This window comes from Neofelis nebulosa, chromosome 12 (assembly GCF_028018385.1).
Source record: "Neofelis nebulosa isolate mNeoNeb1 chromosome 12, mNeoNeb1.pri, whole genome shotgun sequence".
Lineage (NCBI taxonomy): Eukaryota > Metazoa > Chordata > Mammalia > Carnivora > Felidae > Neofelis > Neofelis nebulosa.
Window position 1 is genome coordinate 10575997 of NC_080793.1, and position 13897 is coordinate 10589893.

Here is a 13897-nt window from a genome sequence, read left to right on the forward strand (position 1 = left end):
TTTCAAGATCCAAGAGTCCACCCTCAAAATTAGGGAAGGTATAATAAACAGCAGGCTGTCAGTCCATTTCATCAAATTTACCAGAATGGTATCTCATAAAATTATGAATATTTTTTAAAGTTTATTTTTATTTTGAGAGATGGAGAGCAAGCAGGGGAGGGGCAGAGAGAGAGAGGGAGACAGATACAATCTCAAGCAGACTCTGCACCGTCAGCATGGAGCCCTATGCAGGGCTCGAACCCACAAACTGATATCATGACCTGAGCCGAGATCAAGAGTTGGTCGGACACTTAACCAACTGAGCCACCCAGACACCCCATAAATTTATAAATATTATCAAACTTCAAGCAGCATTATTTATTACCATTGACTATGTTTTACCTAAAAGGAACCTCCTGGACCACAAAAAATAAATAAATAAAAATAATAAATAAATCTAGTTGCCTAAAATAGCTTTTCAAAAAGAAATCAATCATTAAGATCCCTCCACAGAATTATGGAATTCATAATTTTAACTAGTTTACCTAATGTCTACAAAGAGAGAAAGAACTCAATAAATGCCAATTACTATTATCATTAATGATGGAACAGAAATTTACTCATAAGGACACTTAATAGGTCACTTTCTCAGAATCCAAGCTGGCCCATCACAACCTTGAATAGTTATTTATCAAAAAACACTTGGTTTTAGAGGACTCAAAAATTCCTTGGGTTCTAAAGGAGGTGATAAAGATGAAACAAATTCTGCAAAAATAATTCACCTATGCTTTCTTAAGCTCTTCTAGTACAAAAATCTGTATTTGTAAACATTTTGCAATTCTGCCTTAGGTTTTTTAGACCAAATGTATTTTTTATCAGGTAGTCATGATTTATAAGTAATGAAAGTAAAATCAAGAGATGGGTCAGTTTTGCATTAGAAAGTGAAAGAAGACAGTTCAGAGTGGGTTAAAAATAGGTGAGGTTAGCCTAAGTCCTTAAAACTTTAAAAATGAATGTATTTGGGTAAAATTCAGATTGCTTGGGAAGATAATTTGACTCCGATCCTATAAAAAGAGAAACAGGCTAATATCCCTTGACTAACATTTTTTTCCTTAAAATTTTCCAATTTTAATCAAAGATTCACAGAAAATAAACTGAAAACATAAATTAGTAAGTAAAAAAAAAGGAAGAAGAGCTGAACATGTTTGATGACATGCTTCCCACTAATCTCTAGGGTGGGTGTACCAGCATTACATGGGAGCAAGACCAAGCAAGCATCTTTTCAGACACAAAGATTAATGAGCAGATATCTCGCTGCTTTTACAGTTACATTATGCTTAAAGCCTTATATTTTAAAAATGGCATATGAAAAGGTATATACAAAGATAATTTTGGCTTGATTTATATCTGTCTATATACACATACACACATGCACGCATATATACACATATATAAAATTACACTGTTAGCATTTGTTTAAACATTTGTTTAACCTTTTATTTATATATAGTGAATATGAGAACTTGTAGTATCAACAGATATTCACCACTTCTGACTACTACATTGCAGAGTTCAAAACTGGATTTCAGGGGCACTTGGCTGACTCAGGTGGAAGAGCATACAACTTTTAATCTCTTGGTCCAGTTCGAGCCCCATGTTGGGTGTAGAGATTGAACAAAAAAACTTAAAAAACAAAACAAGAGGTGCCTGGGTGGCTTAGTCGGTTAAGTGTCCAGCTCTTGATTTTGACTCAGGTCATGATCTTACAGTTGGTTTGTGGGTTCAAGCCCCGAGTTTGGCTCAGTGCTGACAGTGCAGAGCCTGCTTGGGATTCTCTCTCTCCTCCTCTCTCTCTGGCCTTCCCCAACCTGTGTGTGCTCACAGTCTCTCTCTCAAATAAACTTTAAATAAATAAATAAACAAATAAATAAATAAAGCTTTAAAACAAAACAAAACTGGGTTTCAGCTTAGGAGCAGTGAAAAACTGCCCTACTGGAAATGCTTTTAAAACTAAAAAAAAATGGGGGGGAGCATCCTGACTTCGGCTCAGGTCAGGATCTCACAGTTCATGAGTTCAAACCCTGCATCACAGCTGTCAGCTTGGAGCTCACTTCACATCCTCTCTCCCCCATCTCTCTGTCCTTCCCCACTGGCACTCTCTCTCAAACGTTTAAAAAAAAAAAAAAGAAAACTTTTTAAAAAATCGTAATACATATTGAAACATACTCCCCCAAATTGGAAAATATAGGTTAAGTATAAAGAAATTTTAACAAACTATAATTTAAAAACAAGAAATCAAACAGCTCAGTCCCTAAAGCCTCTTCTAAAATGTATACATGATACAGAAATTATTGGGCTTAGTTCCTTTAAAAATGAAAATACCTTGATTAGGATTACTTACAGAGTTAAATCCACAAATAATTTTTTTTTTTTTTTTTTTTAAGAGAAAGGAAAAGAGCACAAGCATGGGAGAGGGGCAGATAGAGAAAGAATCTCAAGAAGGCTCCATGCTGAGCATGGAGCCCAACTCGGGGCCTGATCCAACCATCCTGGGATCATGACCTAAGATGAAATCAAGAGCCAGACGCTCAACCAACTGAGCCACCCAGGTGCCCCAAAGTCACAATAATTCTATGAAAATAAAAGTTTGAGCAGTTCAAATGTAAAAAGTACATAACTAAAATCCTTCATGCCTATGAAAAAATTAATTCCAGAGAAGGAATTCCATGTGGTGAGAAAACAGAAAACTGCAAGGGAAAAAAAATTAACCATTTGAGAAATTCTTTTTCAAGTACTGGTCTTTCCATAGCAAATAAAAGGGATTCCATTTAGATAAGACTTTTACCAAAAAAACAAACAAAAAAATTACATTTTACCTTAGAGAATCCTAGAGTAACAAGTAACCAACTTTGCCTAATACAACTCTAAAAAAAAAAAAAAAAAAAGTTTATTTATTAATTTTGAGAGAGATTGAGTGCATGCATGGGGGAGGGGCTCAATCTCACAACCATGAGACCACAACCTGAGCTGAAATCAAGAATTGGATGCTTAAATGATTGGGCCATCCAGGCGCCCGCAAATTTTTTTTAAATAATGTGAAATGTCTTAGTATTGGAAATATAACCACTTTCCCTCTTCAATTTTCTATAAAAATTAGGGGTAATTTTTCCAAATAAATTAACTTGCTGCAATTTTCAGAATGCCATTATCAGGCATCACCTCTAAGGTGGGAAGTGCTCTGTGCCATCCCTGGAAAGCAGCTCACAAACTCACAGTGGAGCCAACTGAGTCAACTGAGAAGTGACAGCAATGTGACAGTGTCCAAGAATGCACGAGAAGAGTAAGGCTTGTTTTAAAGTCAGGGATATGGTGCCAAATAGGGAAAGTGAAAGATTGAGAGCTGAAGCATCAAAAGATTAACTAGCAACTACTGAATGAAAGCCACGTTCCTGATGCTTTTCATATGGTATTGTTATTAGTCAATCCTATCACCTCCACTTTACAGATGAGGAATCAGGTTTAGAAAAGTCAAATAACTTACTGACAAATCATTCAGCTATTATGCAGCAGAGAATTCAAAACTAGATTTGTTTGATTTCACAGCCCACACTCTTTTCACTTCCCTGTGCTGCCTCTCTGGCTCTTTATTGACTTCAAGCTCTCAGTGAGAAGTTTCACCACAGTGAGCACTAGGAAGGAAGTGATATACCTGTAGGCAAATGATCACATACTATCATCTGGGTAGCCCCATTTTCCAGTATTTCTTCATCCCAAGCTATCTTTACAATCTTCCCTCCCATTTTTCCATTTCACAGGCCTAACACACTAGCCAGAAAAAAAGAAAAAAGCGGGGGGGGGGGGGGGGGGAGGAGACTTGGATATTCTAATTTACAAATTCCTCTTCTTTGTTCAAGTTGTTCCCTACACCTCGGGCCTTTCTCCGATAGCCCTAGTGCCAATTACATCTATGATAGTTGGTCCAGTTCAAATGTCATGTCTTTCACACAGCATTCCCTAATCTTCCACTCTCCCATTCAGTAGTATCTCCAGTCTAAATCTTCTTGACTCTTTGTTTTTTTTTGTTTTTTTTTTTTGTTTTTAAATGTTTATTTATTTTTGAGAGAGACAGAGACAGAATGTGAGTGGGTTGGGGCAGAGAGAGAGGGAGACACAGAAGCAGAAGCAGGCTCCAGGCTCTGGGCTGTCAGCACAGAGCCCGACACGGGGCTCGAACTCACGAGCTGTGAGATCATGACCTGAGCTGAAGTCGGACGCTCAACCGACTGAGCCACCCAGGCGCCCCTCTTCTTGACTCTTTGTACTGGAACCTGTATTAACAACTCATGAGTTTGAGAAAGTTTTAAAATAATCACCCCCCTGATTACTTATTAATTACAAAGGAAAAGAGTGCCTTTACAATATAAGTCTATTAGATATTACTTTATTCAAATGATCAAATTTACATCAATGATGAAATATTGAAATATTTGCATCACCTCTGATGTGATACACTGAGACATAAAATCAACTACACAGCATTCCAACCAAAAATGTTTAACATAATGTGATCATAAATATTCTGACAAATCCAAATTGAGGGACATCCTACAATACAACTGGTCTAGATACTTACTGTTATGAAAGACCCGTCCCCTCCCCCACCAAAAAAAAAAAAGAAGGCTAGAAAACCAGTCCAGATTCAAGCAGGCAACTAAATGCAATGTAAGCTCCTTAAGTGAATCTTGGGGCAAACACAAAATCAAACATCTAAAGACAGTATTGGGACAACTGGGGAATTTTGAATATGTACTATACATTAAAAAATAATATCCACGTTAAATTTCTTGAGGGTGATTACTAATTGCAGATATGCAGAAGAAAGTGTCTGTTCTAGGGAAATACATGCTAAAAGTACTTAGGGGTAAAGTGTTGTGAAAGTAACTCACAAATACTTCAGCAAAAAATTGTGTCTACTAGTGCATAAAGCAAGCAGAGCAAAACTAACAACTATAGAATCTAGGTAAGGAGTACAAAGGTGTTGTTATGACACTACTGTGGCAACCCTTCTGTAGGCTTAGGATTTTTCAAAGAGTTGGAAAACAATATTTAAAAGTTATGGACTTAGGGGTGCTTGGAAGGCTCAGTGAGAACATGCAACTCCTGATCTCAGGGTCATGAGTTCAAGCCTCACAGTGGGTGTAGAGATTACTTAAAAAAAAAAAAAAAAATTACGGATTCAAAACAACAAAATCAACAGAAAATAGGGAAAGGTGCAAAGATGATTTAGTACTTGTATTCTGCCTCCCCGAATTAACTGTTAACATCGCCATAGTTGTTTTCAGTCTTTCAAAAAAAATTACAGGATCATCCCCTTTGCCCCACCCATTCTTATTGCCTGCCAGAAGCTGGGAAATTATAGGTAGGGTATGCCCATTTTCAACTTTACTAAATACTGCAAACACTGTCTCTCAAGGCAGCTGTACCAATTTAAACTCCACCAGCAATTTCTAAATTACCATGTTCAGCGACCTCTTCACTAATATTTGATACTGTCAGACATTAAAATTTTTTATCAGTTTGATGTGAACAATTCGGTGTCATTTATAACAATCTAGGATCGCAAAGTAAAAGAGCGTTAGGAAAATAAGAACTTCATCAACAGGGGTGTCTGGGTGGCTCAGTCAATTAAGCATCCCAGTCTTGATTTTGGCTTAGGTCATCTCATGGTTTGTGAGATCGAGCCCCATGTTGGGCTCTTCACTGACAGCACAAAGCCTGCTTGAAATTCTCTCTCTGCCCCTCTCCTGCTCGTACTCTCCCTCTCAAAATAAATAAATAAACTTAAAAAAAAAAAAAAAAAGACCTTCATCCACAGACCCTTCCTTTCATCACATCACTGCAGAAAGTTAAAAATAATCAAACATGGCAACATGTATTAAGAACGATTAGTCTCCACATGAACCAAATGCCCACAAAAACTCCCACATAATGTTTGGGAAATAATTTGTCTTTTTAAAAATGTAAGAAGTGGGGTGCATGGGTGACTCAGGCAGTTAAGCATCTGACTTCGGCCCAGGTCACGATCTCACAGTTTGTGAGTTCGAGTCCAGCATCGGACTCTGTGCTGTCAGCTTGGAGCCTGGAGCCTGCTTCAGATTCTGTGTGTCTCTCTCTGCCCCTTCCTTGCTCATTATCTGTCTCTCTCTCTCTCTCTCTCTCTCTGTCAAAAATAAATAAACTTAAAAAAATTGTTTTTTTTTAAGTGTAAGAAGAAAAGGTTCAAATTCAACCAACCTAGCATACATAATACTCCTTGGAAGATTTAAAAAATAAATAGGTTTTATTCCCAGAAATAACCTAGCTATTATAAATTAACTGATTTATTTACTTATTCAGCAACTATTTACTGAATACCTGTTACAGGCCAGCCACCATTCCAGCACCATGGCGAAGACAAAGTCCCTATTCTCACAGAGATAACATTCTAATGGGGAGACAAAAATACCTACAAATAACATAAGATCAGATAAATACATTCTATAAAAAAATGAAGGGACGGGGCGAAGAATGACAAAGGAGGCAGCCTAAGGACACAAAAAAACACCAGGCAAGACCCCTGCAAGACAAGATCCCTCCAAGGCAGTGATTTTGTAATATGGTGTGTTTAACTCAACATGAAGTATTTTAGCACCAACATCGTTTCATAAAATACTCTCCTTTACTCCCCTTTATTTTTTCCAAAAAAAACCCAAAACAGTTTGCTGCACTGGCTTTTCCATTATTGCTATTATCTTAGAGGAAAAAAAAAATTCACACAAGATATTGACAGGTGCGTCACAAACAGGTTCAAGTTTCAAGTCACACATATTCTAGAAGAAACTTTTTTTTTAAGTTTATTTATTTATTTTGAGAGAAACAGAGAGACAGTGCAGGCGGGGAGGGGCAGAGAGAGAGGGACAAAGAATCTCAAGAGGACTCCCCAATGACAGCACAGAGCCCCATGTGGGGCTCGAATCCACCAACCATGAAATCATGACCTGAGCTGAAGTCAGACTCTTAAACAACTGAGCCACCCAGGCGCCCCTCAAGTCACACATATTCTAAAGAAATGTTACACAGGGTGCCTGGGTGGCTCAGTCGGTTAAGCATCCGACTTCAGCTCAGATCATGATCTCGCAGTTCTTAAGTCTGAGCCCTGCTTTGGACTCTGTGCTGACAGCTCAAAGCCTGGAGCTTGCTTCGAATTCTGTCTCTGTCTCTCTGCCCCTCCCCCACCCCTCTCTCTCAAAAATAAATAAATGTTAAAAAAAATTTTTTTAGAAATGTTACAACTGATTTGTCAGTAAGGAGTTTGATGCCAAAATGGAGCTGAACTGCAGAATTTAAAATAGAATTTCAAGGGGCACCTGGGTGCTCAGTGGGTTGGGTGTCTGACTTCAGCTGAGGTCATGATCCCACACTTTGTGAGTTCAACCCCGAGTCGGGCTCTGTGCTGACAGCTCAGAGGCTGGAACCTGCTTTGGATTCTGTTTCTCTCTCTCTGTCCCTCCCCCATTTGCACTCTGTCTCTCTCTCTCTCTCCCTCTCTCAAAAATAAACATCAAAAATTTTCAAAACAAAAAAACTGTTTTAAATAAAATAGAATTTCAAGAAAATGACTTACCAATCCTCCAACTCTATCACCTGCCCATTTACTTCCTATCATACATGAAAAGAATAATAGCAATAGGAAAATGTATTGGAAGACAGATCTTGTAGTTTTTACTTAAGGATAAAAGATTTGGAGTATACCCCTCTTTCAAAAGCCACACTACCTACCTACACGATTTAAAGAAAACCAGCACGCATTAAAATTTCCTTCCACGGGCTTACACAAGAGCTTAGAAGGCTTCAACCACTTAGAACTAGGAGGTGCCTTACTAGAAAAAAATCGAAGGGCCAAAGTGTTCACTTCCCTTTTTTCCTAAGTTTATTTTGCTGATTCCCCAGTACCCTGAATGAAATATCTGCAGTCTATTTTTCAAAATTATACCCTGACCCAGTCAAATCTTTTCTTTTACTTCCCTATTTACAAAATTCCCTTTCATCTAAACTATAATACTATCTGCCTTGTCTTTTTTTTTCAAACAATTTTTTTTAATGCTTATTTATTTTTGAGAGAGAGAGAGAGAGAGAGAGAGAGAGAGAGAGAGAGAGAGAGAGTGTGTGTGAGCAGGGGTGGGGCAGAGAGAGAGGGAGACACAGAATCTGAAGCAGGCTCCAGGCTCTGAGCTGTCAGCACAGGGCCCGACACGGGGCTAAAATCCACGAGATCAAGACCGGAGCCAAAGTCGGTCACTTAACTGACTGAACCACCCTGGCATCCCTGCCTTGTCTTCTATCTTAGAAAAAAAAAAGGGGTGGGGTGGGTGCCTGGGTAGCTCAGTCAGTTAAGCGTCCGACTTTGGCTCAGGTCATGATCTCATGGTTCATGGGTTTGAGCCCCACATCGGACTCTGTGCTGACAGCTCAGAGCCTAGACCCTGCTTCGGATTCTGGGTCTTCCTCTCTCTCTGCCCCTCCCCTGCTCATACTCTGTCTGTCTCTCAAAAATAAATAAATGTAAAAAAGAAAAAAATGTTTAAAAAAATAAAAGTAAAAAAATAAAAAAATAATAATTCAAATATCCTTCCAGGCAGACTTATAGATCCCCAAACACTTACTTCTACTTCAGGAATTATTAGTCTTTATGTACCATGTATCTGTCTGCTGAAGGCTATGGACTCTCTCTCAGATTGCTTTTATTTTTATTTTATTTTAGTTAATTTATTCTTAAGGAATCTCTAGACCCAACATGGGGTTTGAACTCATGACCCCAAGATCAAGAGTCGCATGCTCTACTGACTGAGCCAGCCAGGTGCCCCTCAGATTGCTTTTAAATGCATAATTAAATATTCAAAATTACAAAAGAAACCAATTATACTGAACTATTAGCAAACCAATTTAAAAATCGTAATTCGGTAATGTATGTGCAGCTTTAACATCACATTAAATAACAAGATCTAAGTGTGTCTAATAATGCCATAAATTCGAAGAAATAAGCATAAATGATATTTTAAGATATCTGCAAAAACTGCAAACATGATACAAAAATAGTGGTAATTTTTATTGGTGACAAAGTCACAGGCACTGCTAATTCTACTATGGTTTAATGCCTACATTTATAATTGAAAGAACTAATAAATTAGTTATCAGATAATAACAATAGATGTGATTTTATCCCCATTCTACTTCAAAGATCCCCTATACTCTACCCACCAAATGGTGAAATCCCAGGTTAGAAATCCTTTCTAGTGCAAAGCGTGCGCAAACTGACTTCTGTCACAAATTTTAATATAAAAATAATGATTCTTCCTTTGACCTCTCATCTGAACGTTATCACCATGCCTGTTTTTCCGCAGACTTATACACAGAACCCAATTTCTATGGTTTGCCTAGCCAGCACTCATTTACATTTTGACAGTCAATAAAAGGTGAAGTTAAAGGAAAGGAGATGGAGGCAACCAACAGTCCCTCACTTCCAAGACATCCAACAGCAAGTGAAAAGATGCCGAGAGAGAGAGAGAGAGAGAGAGAGAGAGAGAGTGTGTGTGCGCGCGTGTGTGTGTTTCAGAGGTGGGCTACCCCCAGATCCGTGAGTCCAGCTTGTCAAGAGTCCCGGAAGCATGACATCTTCACCAGCGGCACCCAGAAGACATTCCACCTCTTTCTCGCCCCCTATACTCAGTTCTCTACCTTCCAGGTCGCTCGCCTGTGGCTCCCACCCGAAGCCGCCCCGCGGTTCTCCGGTCCCTTCCCATCCCATCCCCCACGCGTCCCTCCCTCCCATCTGCCCCAGGGCGCCCTGGCCCCTGCGCGCCGCCGAATCTCTCCCCTGGGTCTAACCGTGTGTCTCCCGACCCCCACGTCTCCCGACGCGGGAGGGAAAGGCCCGGGGCCTAGGGGTCAGCTGAACTGGGCGGTCCGGCCATTAGGCGCAGGCTGAGGCCCTAGGCCAGAGCAGCCCGGCCGCCAGGCAGCGAGCCGCGCACTCCGCGATGGTTAACCGGCGACACGCACTCACCAAGAGGATCACACGGAGGAGGGCACCCAGGCCTCCGCCGAACCGCCACTCGGTCTCGGAACCGTCGCCCTCGCCGCGAACTGCCACCGCCGCTGCCGCCGCCTCCGCCGCCACTACTCGCTAGTTGGCTTCCCTGCGTCCTGCGGCGGCGCTGCCGCCACGCCATCGCGCGTGCGCGGCGCCGCGGGGGCCCCTGGGACTGGTGGTTCTTGCTCACGACCCGCCGAGTCCTTCCGCTTTAGCCAGCCCGGTCCGCCCCTGGCGTGAGTGGTCGTGGGCACCTGCGGTACCGAGAAGCGCCTTCCCGAAAGTCGTTCCTCAGGAGACGCGGGCACTTGCTGGCGCATACGGTGCTGCTAAATGTGAAAAACCCTCAGGAAGAGATACGTGTAAAGTAAGACAATTTAGAGCTTTTACATTTTCGTTAACAAGTGTCACTTGCCCAGGACACAGACACACACACACCACCTCTCCCTTTCTGTTAAAAGTGTCGCAAATTGCCTTCAGTGGTATCTGGATTTCCGGTTTTAAACCTGATTTCCCAGTCCTCATTTTATCGTTTTACTTTGTAAATTTGATCATGCAGTTTGAGTTGACTGACTTATCATTTTACAAAAACAATTCAGATACATTCAAATGTGAAGTTAACCTAGCCGCAGTCATAGAAACTTTAGAATCAGAAGACACCCTAAAGGTCATTAGTCCAACTCCCGCCCAGGCAGGAATTCGCTCTTGTGCATGGCAGCCAGATGGTCTTCCAACTTCTATTTCAACAATTCGAATTTCAGGGACCTCAAAATCTTAGGACAGCCTGCTCCACTGTTGGACAGCTCTAAAAGTTAGAAAGTTCTGCCTTGTGTGAACTGAAACCGGCTTCCCTTTTACTTCCTTCCGCTGCTAGTAGTTATGATGCCTGGAACAATTTAGAATGTTTTCCACTTGACAGCCTTTCAAAAAATTGAAAACGATGATTATATCCTCCAACACTGAGAGTCTCCAGTCAAAAAAAAAAGTAATAATAGTTTTCCAACCATTTCAAATATGAATCAGCTCTGAGACTGCTTTCCACTTAGTCATTCTCTTTGATGTATTACCCTTAAAAATCGTCAAAATTTGCTTTGTATTTATTGCCTCATTTTATTACCACGATAGCATTCTATAGTTAGCTACTCAGCTATTATCACTGTCATATTGCCATTCAACTGATTCAAGAATTCAGTTCAACCAAAGACGATATATCAACTTTGTTTTAAAGCATTGCCCAAAGCCTCAGGGGAATGAGGAAAAAAAAAAAAAAAGCCACTAGATACAATTTACAATCTAGGGTAGTTCTATGAGAATCCCTGAGAAAAGCTTCATCAAGTTGAGGGGCCATGACTGTAAGAAGATGACACTGGGGAGTTTACTGGATGGCTGGATTTCAAGAAGGGAGATGGCATGTGAGGATTGCTAAGGAAGAACCCATCCTAAGCAAAATGAATGTGTAAATGAACACATTCACTGTTTGCTTTCCCTTAACACTGAGTACTCTAGATGGGCTGGAGCACACACACCCACGCCATGGAGGAGGGGAAGAAAAGGACCCCAAAAGTTGCAAAAAGTTCTTGAGGGTCGTGAAAAGAGCACTGGGATTGTCAATTGTTTTGAGCCCTACTCTGTCATCTATAAATGAATAACTTGAATAGGTGTGGTTTTCAACTTTTTTCCCACCTAGCACACTCAAGGAACACAACCCCCACAGAACAGTGGATCACTACAACAGTAATTCTGGTGGAATATGTAGAAGGTAATGTTCTTAACACCTTTTACACATGGAGGAGTGAACGCAAGAGGTGAAAAGATGCTCTGGGTGCCTGAGTGGCTTAGTCAGTTAAGCATCAGACTTTGGCTCAGGTCATGATCTCACGAACCGTGAGATTCATGGAGCCCTGCACTGGGCTCTGCACTGACAGAGCCATCTCTGTCAGAGTGTCCATCTCTGCCCCTCCCCTGTTCTCTCTCTGTCTCTCTGTCTCTCTCTCACACACACACACACACTCTCTCTCTCTCAATAAATTTAAAAAAAAATTTTTTTTTTTTTAAAAAGAGGTGCAAAGATGCTCAAAATCAATACATAGTACTCCCTGAGGGCAGAGAACCCGTTTGTTCCCCACTGTCCCTCTGGAACCTGGCATACTGCCTAGGATGTAATACATATTTGTTCTGTTTCTGTTTTCTTTTCAATGAATGGGATGAATAAACAGTGAGCCCTGGCTAAAGCTCGTTGTTTTCCACTACACCATTCAGCCTTCCCTGATAGGATTATGTTCTACATACAGTTCTATGTTTTGTAATTTGTTCTTTTCATTTAAAAATAAATCCTGAGGGGCGCCTGGGTGACTCAGTCGGCTGAGCATATGACTTCGACTCGGGTAATAATCTTGCGGTTCATGGGTTCAAGCCCTGTGGAGGGTTCTGTACTCACAGCTCAAAGCCTGGAGCCTACTTCAGATTCTGTGTCTGTGTCTCTCTCTCTCTCTTCGCCTCTCCCCTGCTCATGTTCTCTCTCTCTCAAAAATAAACATACATACAAACATACATACATACATACAATAAAAGTATGGGGCGCCTGGGTGGCGCAGTCGGTTAAGCGTCCGACTTCGGCCAGGTCACGATCTCGCGGTCCGTGAGTTCGAGCCCCGCGTTGGGCTCTGGGCTGACGGCTCGGAGCCTGGAGCCTGTTTCCGATTCTGTGTCTCCCTCTCTCTCTCTGCCCCTCCCCCCATTCATGCTCTGTCTCTCTCTGTCCCAAAAATAAATAAAAAACGTTGAAAAAAAAAATTTAAAAAAAAAAAAAAAAAGTAAATCCTGGTATGCCTGGGTGGCTCAGTCAATTGAATGTTGACTCTTGATTTCAGCTCAGGTCATGATCCCAGGGTCCTGGGATCGAGCCCTGGTTGGGCTCTGCGCTAAGCGTGGAGCCTGCCTAATATATTCTCTCCCACCCCCCTCTCTTCCTCTCCCCCCACTGTCCCTCTTCCCTGCTCTCTAATTAAAATTTAAAAAATTAAAAAAAATGGGCGCCTGGGTGGCGCAGTCGGTTAAGCGTCCGACTTCAGCCAGGTCACGATCTCACGGTCCGTGAGTTCGAGCCCCGCGTCAGGCTCTGGGCTGATGGCTCGGAGCCTGAAGCCTGTTTCCGATTCTGTGTCTCCCTCTCTCTCTGCCCCTCCCCTGTTCATGCTCTGTCTCTCTCTGTCCCAAAAAATAAATTAAAAACGTTGAAAAAAAAAATTAAAAGAAAAATTAAAAAAAATAAATCCCGAGCTTTATTCCATATCAATACATAAAAAGCCACCTCATTGTTTTGAACCTTTGCACAATATTTCCATAGAATCACTTACCATAGCTGATTAGCATCCCCTATTGATGGACATTTAGATTGACTGTATATTCTGAATAACGAAAAATTCACATGAATTAACTACATATTTTTTAACATAGTTAAAAAAAATTTTAAGGGAAAAAATTTCTAAAGCTCTGGAAATCTGTAAGCAAACAAAAATCCAGAAAGACATGCATGGAAGCTGTTCTATACACAGGTGGCGGAAAGTATTCCTTTATAAAATGCTTTTTGCTCTTTGGAACATCCCAGTTGAAAGTAAAGGACAAGACTTTAGTCACAGTCTTACTTCGTGTTTTGGGCCCTTGGTTGTCCTACAGTGGCCCCCACGGGCAGGCTCAGAAATAGTAGCAGTACTCAGAGGTGGATTTGCTATGAAGCATGATTTAGGGCCACTCACTTGCCTGGGGATCCTTCTAAGGCCCAAGCAATTC

The 13897-nt window shown here is 41.0% G+C and overlaps 1 protein-coding gene across 6 annotated transcripts in view; it reads right to left on the reverse strand.

The window, feature by feature from the left end:
- The window catches only part of GAPVD1 (GTPase activating protein and VPS9 domains 1), a 72624-nt gene extending 62383 nt beyond the window's left edge, over positions 1-10241 (reverse strand). For all 6 annotated transcript variants that reach the window (XM_058694126.1, XM_058694123.1, XM_058694125.1 and 3 more), the window contains exon 1: positions 10082-10241. The gene's annotated coding sequence lies outside the window, so the exon portion shown is untranslated. The remainder of the gene's footprint in view (positions 1-10081) is intronic.
- Between the last annotated feature and the right edge of the window lie 3656 nt (positions 10242-13897).